The sequence below is a fragment of the Neomonachus schauinslandi genome, chromosome 9, assembly GCF_002201575.2.
Source record: "Neomonachus schauinslandi chromosome 9, ASM220157v2, whole genome shotgun sequence".
Lineage (NCBI taxonomy): Eukaryota > Metazoa > Chordata > Mammalia > Carnivora > Phocidae > Neomonachus > Neomonachus schauinslandi.
Window position 1 is genome coordinate 97,223,882 of NC_058411.1, and position 13,790 is coordinate 97,237,671.

The window sequence follows — 13,790 nt, forward strand, 5'->3', positions numbered from 1 at the left end:
TATGCCCAGCTACTTCATTTAAAATGTTTCCTGAAAACTCTAACAGGAAAGCTTAATGCAAAGTATATTTATAGAGAGATGGTATTTAATTTATTAACAAAAGCTTATAGAGAGCATTACATGTTTTTATCCAGAAATGCTTAATGAAGTATTTTGGACCCATTCTGAAACAAATTCACATTCTATAAACAAATTCACTTATATTTTTATTTAACGTGAATATTAACTTTTTATTTGGGATCTAAACACTCATTTAATTATCCTCTTCCTTCCAACATCTAGAAGAAAAGAGGCTGAGATTGTGGCATTTATTAACCATAAAAATTCTCTTCATATTAAGTCCCTTATACCCCAGTGTGGCCTCTGGTCACTGTATTCTATGAAAAGGGGGTATTTATGGTTGCAGGGATTAGATTCCTAATTGGTTATGACTCCAAAAATAATGTTTTGATACAAAACACCGCTCTTTCCTTTTAAAATATATCCTCTACCTTTTGGGAGCCCCGAGAGACTATTTTAAAAGTGGAAACTAGATTTGTCTTTGTTGTAAAGCCAAGTTCCACCTCATATATGTTTTAGAGGCTTCCATCCAGGGGCAGGGATGAGCTCAGCACTTTATCAATAGTCACACTTAACAGGCACAGGGAGAAATTACAATCCCAGTTACGCAGCCTTCTCTGCCAGGCCTGAGGAACAGGGCATTAGCCCCCCCTGCAGTTGATGGCATGTATGTGCAAACGAACGGGAAATGGCAATAGGCAATAGTTGGGATTTAGTGTATTTTATCTGCTACTGTTTGGCGATGTTACAGTTTTAATTTGAATTAAGCTGGAGATGGGAAAAGATCTCAGAATGCAGACAAATTAACTACAGTTAATTTAGGAGAGGGACTTTCATTTAAAAAGCTTTAAAAAAAGCTTTTGACTTTTAGGAAAAGAATGATAGTGTTTATTTGCCGAGTTTAGCGCAGAAAGGAAAAGTGCTCAGACCCCTACAGTCCTGCTCACACAGTAGTCCAGAGCATCCCTGAGCCAGTCACATGGCTGTGTCTCAAATGGGGAGCAACTATTTTTATCATGTTGAGTGAGGAAGGGTTACTAAAAAAAAAAAAAGAACTCCTTTGGCATGTGACTAAGTTAAGTTTGCTTTTCTGTTTTCCTTTCATGTTCCTTAATTTGCAGTTTTCCTTTCACTTTTAAAATTCTTCACATCTACATGTAACTCTTAACTGCTGCTACTTACTTTAGGGCTCTCCCATTCTTAAACATAAGCTCCTTCCCCAAGTCCTTCTGCTCTTAGGCGGTCAGTCATCCAAAGGGTTTTTCTTCATATGGAATGGTCACATGAACTTTGGTGATATTTGAGGCAAGGATCCATATCCATGTTCACAAGAAGATGAGGCTCATTGAACAGTCATCGTCTCTCTTTTACATGCTGAAACGAGCCTCTGAAAACCTTCCCACTTTAGATGTCTTGACAACAGAGGGGGAATGCCGCTTCTTTCTTCTCAACCACACAGTTCAAGCTCTGAAAGACACAGGGCAAAACTGGGAGGCATTCAGAGCCGGGACACTGACATCCAATGTGGACATCCCGCCCCAAACTGCAGAGGACGGGTCTCCCGCTTCCCCCTTTCAGGGCGTCTGTGACTCCCTGACTACCAATGCTAAACATAGACTCTGTCCTCCCTCTACCGGTCGCAGAGCTCCAATTGAACAACCATTCCCTGACGGTACATTAGAAGCCAAGCATTGCCATGGAGTCTCCGAAGAACAAAAAAGAAGCGTGTGGGATGACAGGGGCTGGGGACATGAAGCTATTCAAGGGCCGGATGAGACAGGAAAGAAGTCAGAAGATGCGGTGCACAATGAAAGCGACAGGCCGTAGCGGGCAGGGCACAGCCTGTTGGCAAATCCCTTTGCCGGCCTTTCCACGGGCCTCACGCTCTTTTAGGAGCTGTGGGGGGCATACGACACACAGTGGTAAAGATAGCATCTCCCAAAACGTGGCCCAAAAAAGAACTCCTTTGACATCTTTTAGTGTAAAGCCAGCTAATGTGATTGGAGAGGTGAGCTGTTTGTAAAATCGCAATTCCCAGAAGCAAATACTCAGAGCTGAGATTCCTCCCACTTCCCAAATCCAAGTTAAATGTTCTCAAGAGTAAGACCTTTTGGTACCAACCTAGCTAGAAGAGAAGGTAGAGGGACCAAGGGCAGCTGAATTTTTTCCTTGCTTAGGAAGAAAAGAAAGCATTAAGTACGACATTAGGTCATGTTTCTAATGCTTACATACCTACTACGAATTGATACTGCCACCTTACTCCTGCTTAGTTGGGGAGATCAGACATTCATGGAATGGCCCAATGGTTTTCAACTCAGCTTCCAATATAATCATGTCGGGAGCCTTAAAAAGTTTGGAGGCCTGGTTCCACCTCCGAAGAAGTTAGTCTCAGGTAGGGCCCAAGGCACTGCTATTTTTAACAAACCTTCCTGGTGTCTGTAAGACACAACCTATTTTAAAAACCACTGATTAATCCACAGAAGGTTAACTCCGTGGACTTACTTGAGTCCACTCTGCAACCTCTGGGTTGGAAAAGTAGATTCCATGCTTCCTCCTCTGTAGTGTTCTTTGATTTGCTATTTTTAATTTAGTATTTGAAAAACACATCAAGCCTCAAATGGATTGACCTTTCTGCTAATGTAGTTCACCTAAATTAGCAGAGGCAATTAACTAATTTATATTGGAATTGTGCACTTTCCAGTTCACATTTATCAACTCTTAAATGCTCAATCTGGTGTTGCAGTTTAAATTTTTTATTATTACCCTTTAAATCTGAAGAAATGTCTTACATCTAATTAGCCAAACTTACATATTCAATTAATAGATTCATTATGGGCTAATGAATATGGAGGCAGCACGAGGGCAACATCTGCTTGCCGGTTGAAAGGATGTAAACTTTTCTGCTATGAAAGAAGAAAAATCTGTTATAGAACTAAAACAGCGTGGACTTTCAGTTTTTGCATTTCTGCATACTGTAATGCCTGTAAGGAGTTTTAGGGGCCTGCTAACATAGGAAAGACAATATATTGTCCAGAGACAACTGCCTTTCCAGAGAAATATGAGAATCGGAACTGCAAAAGAAATACACCTCTGCAGACCCTTTTCGATATGAAACCGGTACAGGTCTAGATTTTCACTTTAAATTATTGAGGTTTTGGGGCGCCTGGGTGGCTCAGTCGTTAAGCGTCTGCCTTCGGCTCAGGTCATGATCCCAGGGTCCTGGGATCGAGCCCCGCATCGGGCTCCCTGCTCCGTGGGGGGCCTACTTCTCCCTCTCCCGCTCCCCCTGCTTGTATTCCCTCTCTCGCTGTCTCTCTCTCTGTCAAATAAATAAATAAAATCTTTAAAAAATAATAAATAAATTATTGAGGTTTTTCTAACATGCATTTTTTCATGAGAAATGCTTAAGAAAATAAACTCAGTGGAAAAATTAATATCACAAATGAAACAAAATCTTTAATTTGCTGTAATATACTTTAGCATCATTCCAAACTAATGTGACTTTATAGATTTAAAGATATAACCAGACATTACCTTGGGAACTGATTATTTCAGTAGTCAGTTATATTTGGAATCTAGATAATTCAGAGACCTAAAATGAATTTCCACAATATTTTCAATTATTGAAATTCTGTTTTTTTATTTTTCTATGAAAAAAATAGACATTTTTAGTAATCCTGAAAAAGCCATGAGTTTCAGGAAAGGTGGCTGAGAGCTAGAATTCATGTGAAAGACTCTTTTTAGAGGTGGCAAGATTGTGAGGAAAATAATCAGAAATCCCTGGTCCCACGTCAGAGCAAGAATTAAACAAGTGACTTTGGACTTGTGTCTGCGATGTGACAGTAAGGGTATTTCAGGATACGTGCATGCTACCATACTGGGGCTTTATAAGTCTTTTTTTCTTTTTTCATTTTAGACTCCTTACATTCAAGCTGACACCTGAAATATGAAAAGACCACATTTCTTATTTTCCATGATAGAAGTGCACAGTCCCAATATCCTTGCTATAGCATCAAGGGCACATTTCTCAAATATTTTTAAAATGAATTACTGCAATATTCCTTATGTCTATTACCGATGGCCTCTTACGTGCCTAGCACTGGCCAGACTCCCTGGGGGTATGACAAAGAAAACTATAAGGTCTGGTCACACCTCAAAGAATTAATAATTTGATTCTCATAAGAAAAAAATCTCTATAATTGACAACACATAGACCCAGGCCCACAAGATTTACTGCATTTCAAAAGTGGTTTATCTTCTTCAGTGTCTGAAAAACAGTGCCTGCGTGAGTAAATCTTCCCCTTGCTGCTCCCAGTAGAAGAAGCAGAGGAAAAAAGAAAAAAATAAAAGGCCCCTGGTCGGCTCAGGGGGGCTGGAAGGAGGAGACCACATAAGCAATACCTGAGTCAGAGGGATGTCGCTATCGAGTGCTCGGAAGTTACAAATACAAAAAGAGCCAATTTAATAAACATACCCAGGCACCTCGGTCATTCGAGATCTGACTTTCGGTGCTAGTCAGCCCTGAACATCCACTGTCACCACTAACACAGTTCAGGCCCCAAGGGAATGCTCTTCCTCATCTCTTGTCCTGTGTTCTGAAGACAAAAGACAGCGTGAGTGCTGGAAGATGAGCGTGTGAAGCATTGTCCTCGTGAGTGCACAGGGAGGGTTTGAGCAGTGCATGCGTGGAGGTAAGGAAAAGGACAAATGAGCTGTCTCTCAGACAGCATGAATGCAACAGGCTTTCAAAATGGGGGCATTGTTGCTCGAGAGTGCCAAGTGTCCATTTTCTTGCTTCTCTTCATATTCCAATGGGGATGGTTTTTGCGGTAGTCACAAATTAACATGGTATTCTTATCAGTTGTAGGCATTAACTGAGGAATATTTTGCAATATTAAACAATTTTTAATACTCTAAAACATGTATGTATGTAGGTCTGGACATGCATTAAGTGTGATATTGATTCTTTATCTTGGCAACTAGCTGTATATTAAACTCTAGAATTTCAAATAGTTTTATTTTTTAATTTTTAATTCCAGTATAGTTAGCATAGTGTCATATTAGTTTCAGGTGCACAATGTAGTGATTCAACACTTCCATACAATACCCAGTGCTCATCACAAGTGTACTCCTTCATCCCCATCACCTGTTTGACCCAACCACCCACCATCTCCCCTCTGGTAACCATCAGTTTGTTCTCTATAGTTAAGAGTCTGTTTTCTGGTTTGTCTCTCTCTTTTTTTCCCCTTTTGTTCATTTGTTTTATTTATTAAATTCCACACAGGAGTGAAGTCATATGGTATTTGTCTTTCTCTGACTTATTTCACTTAGCATAATATTTCCTAGCTCCATCCATGTCATTGCAAATGGCAAGATTTCATTCTTTTTTATGGCTGAATAATATTCCATTGCAGATATACCACATTTTCTTTACCCATTCATCTATCGATGGACACTTGGGCTGCTTCCATAATTTGGCTATTGTAAATAATGCTATTATAAACATAGAGGTACATGTATCCCTTTAAATTGGTGTTTTTGTATTTTTTGGGTAAATATCCAGTAATGTGATTACTGGACTGTAGAGTAGTTCTGTTTTTAACTTTCTGAGGAAACTCCATACATTCCACAGTGGCTGCACCAGTTTGCAATCCCACCAACAGTGCAAGAGAATTCTTTTTTCTCCACAACCTCACCAACACTTGTTGTTTCTTGTGTTTTTGGTCTTAGCCATTCTGATAGGTGTGAGGTAATAGTTCATTGTAGTTTTAATTTGCATTTCCCTGTTGATGAGTGATGGTGAGCATCTTTTCATTTGTCTGTTGGCCATCTCTATGTCTTCTCTGGAGAAATGTCTGTTAATTTCTTCTGTCCATTTTTTAATTGGATTATTTGGTTTTTTGGGGTGTTGAGTTTTATAAGTTCCGTATAGATTTTGGATACTACCCCTTTATTGAATATGTCATTTGCAAATATCTCCCATTCCATAGGTTGCCTTTTAGTTTTGTTGATTATTTCCTTAGTTGTACAGAAGCTTTTTATTTTGGGTGTCTGTGTGGCTCAATTATTTAAGTGCCTGCCTTCAGCTCGGGTCATGATTCTGGAGTCCTGGGTTGGAGCCCCACATCGGGCTCCCTGCTCAGCAGAGAGTTTGTTTCTACCTCTCCTCTCCAAACCCCGCCCCATGCTTTCTCTCTCTGTTGCTCGCTTTCTCTCTCAAATAAATAAATGAAATCTTAAAAAAAAAGAAGCTTTTTATTTTGATGTAGTCTCAATAGTTTCTTTTTGCTTTTATTTCCCTTGCCTAAGGAGACATATCTAGAAAAATGTTGCTGCAGATGATGTCAGAGATGTTACTGCCTGTGCTCTCTTCTAAGATTTTTATGGTTTCAGGTCTCACATTTTGGTCTTTAATCCATTTTGAATTTATTTTTGTGTATGGTATAAGAAAGTGGTCCCATTTCATTATTTTCCATGTAGCATTATTTTCCAGTTTCATTCTTTTGCACATTATTGTCCGGTTTTCCCAACACCATTTGGTAAAGAGACTGTCTTTTTCCCACTGGATGTTCTTTCTGCTTTGTCGAAGATTAATTGACCATATAATTGTAGGTTTATTTCTGGGTGTTGTATTTTGTTCCAGTGATCTTGGTGTCCATTTTTTGTGTCAGTACATACTGTTTTGATTACTATAGCTTTGTAATATAACCTGAAATCTGGAATTGTGATACCTCTAAGTTTGCTTTGCTTTTTCAAAATTGCTTTGGCTATTCAGGGTCTTTTGTGGTTCCATATAAATTTTAGGATTTTTTGTTCTAGTACTGTGAAAAATGGTGTTGGTATTTTGTTAAGGATTGAATTAAATGTATAGATTGCTTTGGGTAGTATAGACATTTTAACAATATTTGTTCTTCCAACCCACAAGTGTGGAATGTCTTTTCATTTCTTTGTATCATCTTCCATTTCTTTCATCAATGTTTTGTAAAATTAAATTACAGATCTTTCACCATTTTGGTTGGGTTTATTCTTAGGTATTTTATTAGTTTTGGTGCAATTGTAAATGGGATTGTTTTCTTAATTTCTCTTTCTACTGCTTCATTATTAATGTATAGAAATGCAACAGATTTCTGATTTTTTTTATTATGTTATGTTAATCACTATACATTACATCATTGGTTTTTGATGTAGTGTTCCATGATTCATTGTTTGCATATAACACCCAGTGCTCCATGCAGAATGTGCCCTCTTTAATACCCATCACCAGGCTAACCCATCCTCCCACCCCCCTCCCCTCTAGAACCCTCAGTTTGTTTTTCAGAGTCCATCATCTCTCATGGTTCATCTCCCCCTCCGATTTCCCCCCCTTCATTCTTCCCCTCCTGCTATCTTCTTCTTCCTTTTTTTTTTTAAACATATAATGTATTATTTGTTTCAGAGGTACAGATCTGTGATTCAACAGTCTTGCACAATTCACAGCACTCACCATAGCACATACTCTCCCCAATGTCTATCACCCAGCCACCCCATCCCTCCCACCCCACACCACTCCAGCAACCCTCAGTTTGTTTCCTGAGATTAAGAATTCCTCATTGGGACGCCTGGGTGGCTCAGTCGGTTAAGCGTCTGCCTTCGGCTCAGGTCATGATCCCAGGGTCCTGGGATCGAGTTCCGCATCGGGCTTCCTGCTCCACGGGGAGCCTGCTTCTCCCTCTGCCTCTGCATCTCTCTCTCTCTATCTCTCATGAGTGGATAAATAAAATCTTAAAAAAAAAATTCCTCATATCAGTGAGGTCATATGATACATGTCTTTCTCTGATTGACTTACTTCGCTCAGCATAACACCCTCCAGTTCTGTCCACGTTGTTGCAAATGGCAAGATTTCATTCCTTTTGATGGCTGCATAATATTCCATTGTATGTATATACCACATCTTCTTTATCCATTCATCTGTCGATGGACATCTTGGCTCTTTCCACAGTTTGGCTATTGTGGACATTGCTGCTATAAACATTGGGGTGCACATACCCCTTCGGATCCCTACATTTATATCTTTGGGGTAAATACCCAGTAGGAAATGCAACAGATTTCTGCACATTGATTTTTGTATCCTGTGACCTTACTGAATTCATTATCAGTTCTAGTAGTTTTTTGGTGGAGTCTTTAGGGTTTTGCATATATAGTATCATGCCATCTGCAAATTGTGAAAGTTTTACTTCTTCCTTACCAATTTGGATGCCTTTTATTTCTTTTTGTTGTCTGATTGCTGTGGCTAGGACTTCCAGTACTATGTTGAATAAAATGGTGAGAATGGACATCTTTGTCTTGTTCCTGACCTTATAGGAAAAGCTCTCAGTTTTTCCCCATTGAGTACGATGTTAGCTGTGGGTTTTTCGTATATGGCCTTTATTATGTTGAGTCTAATAGTTTTATTTAAATAAAAGTATTTTGTGAGATGTAATTATATTTTTAAAAACTGGGTAATTTTATTTAAGTTTGATACTCATTAATTTCTATTTTGCCTTTTTAATAGAAAATTTTAAATAGTTTAGAAAAAACTTTTGAAAGCATCTATGAGAAATATTTTACTGTTTCTATTTTTATTTAACTCATATGTCTGATGAAATATAGTCAAATTTGTACACTTCAGGGGCGCCTGGGTGCCTCAGTCATTAAGCGGCTGCCTTTGGCTCGGGTCATGGTCCCAGGGTCCTGGGATCGAGCCCCGCGTTGGGTTCCCTGCTCGGCGGGAAGCCTCCTTTTCCCTCTCCCACTCCCCCTGCTTGTGTTCCCTCTCTCACTGTCTCTCTCTCTGTCAAATAAATAAAATCTTTTTTTAAAAAAACTGTACACTTCAAATATAATTCCTTCTTAAAAGAAACTTTAAATCATTACTATCAATATCATCAAATTATGTGAAAATCTTGATTATAACAATACAGTGATTTTAATGAAACAAAGGGCAAAAGCTGCATTTTGCATTCTGTGGAATACATATATAACTTACAAACCATGCAAGTCTTTATTTCATTAGTTACCCACACATTGCTGGCATGTCAACAGAACACTAAGACATACACAATATGTCTATGTTTACTGCAGTATTAATTATAATAGCCAAGATATGGAAACAACCCAAGTACCTATCAATAGATGAATGGATAAAGAATATGTAATATATATATACAATGGAATATTACCCAGCCATAAAAAAGAACGAGATCTTGCCATTTGTGACAACATGGATGGATCTAGAGAGCTACTGATAATTAAATTCAGTAGCCTTGATATTTTGCTGACTTTCAGTCAAATAAAAAATATAGCTTTACATATTTGATAATGTTGCCATCATGAAGTTCTATTTGTTAAAGCAGAAAAGAACAATATATTTAACAATTGGTAAGTTAGTTAAAAATTATAAAATATTTAAATGTATGGTATTTGGGTCTCCATTTGTCCTCTTTATCTGGACCCCACACATGTTAGGGGTGGGCCCACATATAAGGAGCTACTTTTCTCTAGGGGCTTAGGAGATAGATGTTTTTTTGTGTCCTGATTCCCCATGACTTCTCAGAGACCCTTGGCTAATTGACAACTGTTTTCTTTTGTTGACTATCCTGTGATAATTCCCTTGCATATTTTTAAAGTTTTCTCTGAAAAAGCATGTAAAGTATTTCCAGAAACATTGTTTGAATTTGAACTGAATGTGTTAATTACCTTTTTAGTTTTAAGTGGTTTTCATGCATTGTTAACAGATTGAATCAACGTTATTGAGGTTTTTCTCTATCTCATGATAATATTTTTCTTTTTTTCTATATTCCCCATGCTGTACTTCTTATCTCCGTTACTTATTTATTTTATAACTGGAAGCTTTTATCTCTTAATCCCCATCACTTATTTCTCCTACCCCCCGCCAATCACCCTCCAGTAACCATCAGTTTGTTCTTTGTATTTGAGTCTGTTTGTTTTTTGCTGTTGTTGTTTGTTTATTCTTGTTTTTTAGATTCCACATGTAAGTAAAATTATATGATATTTGTCTTTTCTGTCTTATTTATTTCACTTAGCTTTATATGCTTTCTAGATCCATCCATGTTGTCACAAATGACAAAATCTCATTCTTTTTTATGGCTGAGTAATATCCCATTGTATATATATATACTACATATTCTTTATCCATTCATCTATTGATAAGCACTTGGGTTGTTAAATACCCAGTATTACTGGAATTACTGGATCATATGATATTTCTATTTTTAATTTTTTGAGGAACCTCCATCCTGTTTTCCATACTGGTTGCATCAGTTTACATTCCCACCAACAGTGCACAAAGGTTCCCTATTTTCCATGTCCTTGTCAACATTTGTTATTTCTTGTCTTTTTAATATTAACCATTCTGACAAGGTGTGCAGTGATATTTCATTGTGGTTTTGATTTACATTTCCTTGTTGATTAATGACATTGAGCATCTTTACATTTGTCTGTTGGCCATCTTTATGTCTTCTGTGGAAAAATGTCTATTCAAGTCCTCTGCCCATTTTAAAATCAGATTATTTGGGAGTTTTTGGTGTTGAGTTTTATAAATTCTTTATGTAATCTGGATAGTAATCCCTTTCGGATATATCATTTGCAAATATCTTCTCCCATTTGTTAGGTTGCATTGTTGTTTCATTGATGGTTTCCTTTGCTGTGCAAAAGCTTTTGATTTTGGTGTTTATTTTCATGATAAATTTTTGTTTGTTTACCTTATTTCAATATGGAAAGGGCACTGTATCAGGATTCAAGAAACCTAAATTCTATTCGTGAATATTCCCTTAGTCACTATGCTTTAGCCATTGAACGTCCCCTGCTTCCCCCAGGAGAAAATTTTTATGCTAATGTGAGTATATCCTCATGAGAAAGTGTCGAAGTTTGTATTAGGAGGTCAGCATTTTTATTTAAACTACAAAGGAAAACAATGCCAATTTTCTATGTTACAAAGCCATTTTCAAAACTGTGGAAGAGAGAATTAGGATATGGTTGAGCTAAACAAGCTATGGTATATGTGAAATATGATTATTACATTACATCTTCATAATCCAACAAAAATAACCACAGCACTGTTAGGAACTCAGGGCTATAAAGATGCATAAGATGAAAGCTCTGTGTTCAAGCCAGCAGGGAGCGTAGTGGTGCTCTAACAGGTGTGCAGTGCTACAGAGATCAGAAGAGAAAGTTGTTATGTCTCCATGGGAACCAGAAGATGGCATTTGAGCTGTACCTACCTGGTAGGGCACATAGGCAAGACTAGTATGGTGGCAGGAAGACTGGAGCAAATTTTGGAAAAGTGTAACATATCTGTAGACCAATGGTAAGGACATAACCTAGATGATAAGCTAAGAAAGCAATTTAGTAGAACGGGGAGCTCGAGTAAAATACCTCTTTCTTTGTCTCTGTCTCTGTCTCTCTCACTCTCTCCTCTCTCTCTCTCTCTCTCTCACACACACACACACACACACACACCTCTTTACATGAGGATATTACCTGGGTTAGATAGATGATAGCAAATCCTAGAGAAGTGTGATGTGTAAGTTATTGCCATTCAATATTGTAAATAGTTAGGCAAAAGCAGAAAAAGGTCCAAAAGGTCTATGCACAAATCAAAGGATTCCCAGATATGAGGGAAATTCCTACGGTCACAGGAGGGGGAGGCAAGCTGATGAAAAGGAAAGGGCCGTGAGATGCCTGGAGGTGTTGCTAAGAAGGGGGTAAGAGTCACTCCCACCTCACTGACTGCAATACCTTGCAAGGTACAGGCTGGTCTCTGTGTTAACCCTCTCCTCACCAATTTCTGTATCTTCTAGCTCAGTACCATTCTCCTGCCCTTTCTCTCCACCTCTATGCTACTGCTTTGGTCCTGCTCCTCCCCATCTCTTCAATAGCATAGGTAGCTCTGCAAAGTTCTACACTGACAAGAATGAATTTCAGTTAAAGCTAAGTGATACCAGGCCAGTTCCTGTAGGATGTGGGAAGCGGGAATGCTCTAAGCCACTGATAAGAGAAGAGGATGTCTGGACTCTTATAATAATTTTGTCTTTACTGCTTCTGGTCTTGTACCACCCTTCACGCAGCTGATAAAGTGGCCTTTCGACATCTCAACTATGATCATGCCACTCTTCTCCATAGTGGCTTTCCAGTGCCTACAGGATGAAGCCCAAACTCCTTGATGTGGCCTTAGCTGATCAGAGCTGTGACTTTGGAAGGTTATCTGTATAACCATGTGTGAGAGAAGTATTCAGACCCAACAAGAGAACTTGAGGTCATCCAGTCTGTGCTTTCCTAAACTCCCCTCATCACTCATGTGTATATTAGACTCACAGGGTCCTCCCAGGCCCACTGGATGGGTCTCCCAAGGAAGGGCCCAGGAGTGTGTGTGTGTGTGTGTGTGTGTGTGTTTGAACAATTGGAGCTCTCCCAGAGCTTTTTTATCTTCAGGTGGTTTGGGGAAACAGTGAGAGAGCCCACCACCTTTTACAACAGATGAGGATAGGCCATATTCCAGAATGGAGGGGCCCAAAAGCAGGAGAGTTGTGAATGACACTGCACACCTCATTATCATGTCACCAAAGTGCCCATGCCAGAGCCTACCCTAAGGTCCACCTTGGGGCTCCTGGGAGTGTGCAATGCTGGTGGGTAGGGCCTCCCACTCCCATCAGCCCTGTGGAGCCACAACAGCAGCAACTCTTGGGCAGCAGGGGCTGGAGAAGGGAATAGAAGATCAGGAGAGAGAGGAAAATCCTAGACTGAACACATGATACTCTTGCCCCCAGCTTTTAGTTGTTCAGAGACAGCTGAAAGTGAGCAAGAGTTGACTGAAGGCAGAATTATGAGTGCAGCAGAATTTGTTGCTGGTGTTTATAGCCTTCCCTTTTTGCTCTTTCCTGGCTTGTTAATGTCCTCACCTCTTCATCCCGTCAGTGAGTACTTATTCTCAACCCTTTCTTCTCTAGATACATAGAAATGGCTGTGTTGTCATCAGCCATACTTTGACTGAGGCAGTGTTTTGCTTTCACCAGGCATTTGTACTATCCAGCTTTCTCTCTCTTTATCTCTCTAAGGCAAAAAAAGTAAATTATTTCAGGCAGTAGTAGAAGTAGAAAAAAATAATTGCAGCAGAAGGTCAAGGAAGCCACCTTGCCCTTGAAATGATAATTTTTCCAAAGGTTGCCTTAAAGTTTTCTTCAGCCATTCAACTTATATTTAATGAGTGGGGACTTTGTGTTAAGTAAGCACCATGTTGAATATTTGGCAACCAGAAGAGAACAGGGAAATATGCAAATAATAATAATAAATAACAGGGCTTGGTCTTTTTCTTTGACTTGCTCACAGTCTGATGAGGATGAAAAGCCAGCCAGATAATACTGTAAGACAGAGGTATGTTTAACATACATAGGATCCTAGGGAACAGAATAATTAACTTTCTCTGGGCTGAGACAAGAAGGCTTTACAGAGATGCTACACTTGAATTTGGACTTGAAGCGTGGGAAGGTTTTTACTAGGGAGTTAACATGGAGAAGGAAAGACATTCCAAGTATAAGGAACAGCATACACATGGGTACAGAGGCATGGAAAGGTTTGTCATGTTCAAAGGAAAAAACTAAGCAAAACAGAAGGTCAGTATGGGAAGTGTAGAGTGAGTGGCAAAGAGTAGAAGGAAGTGGTACTGAAAGGATAGGTGGGAGGTGAAGTGTCTACCA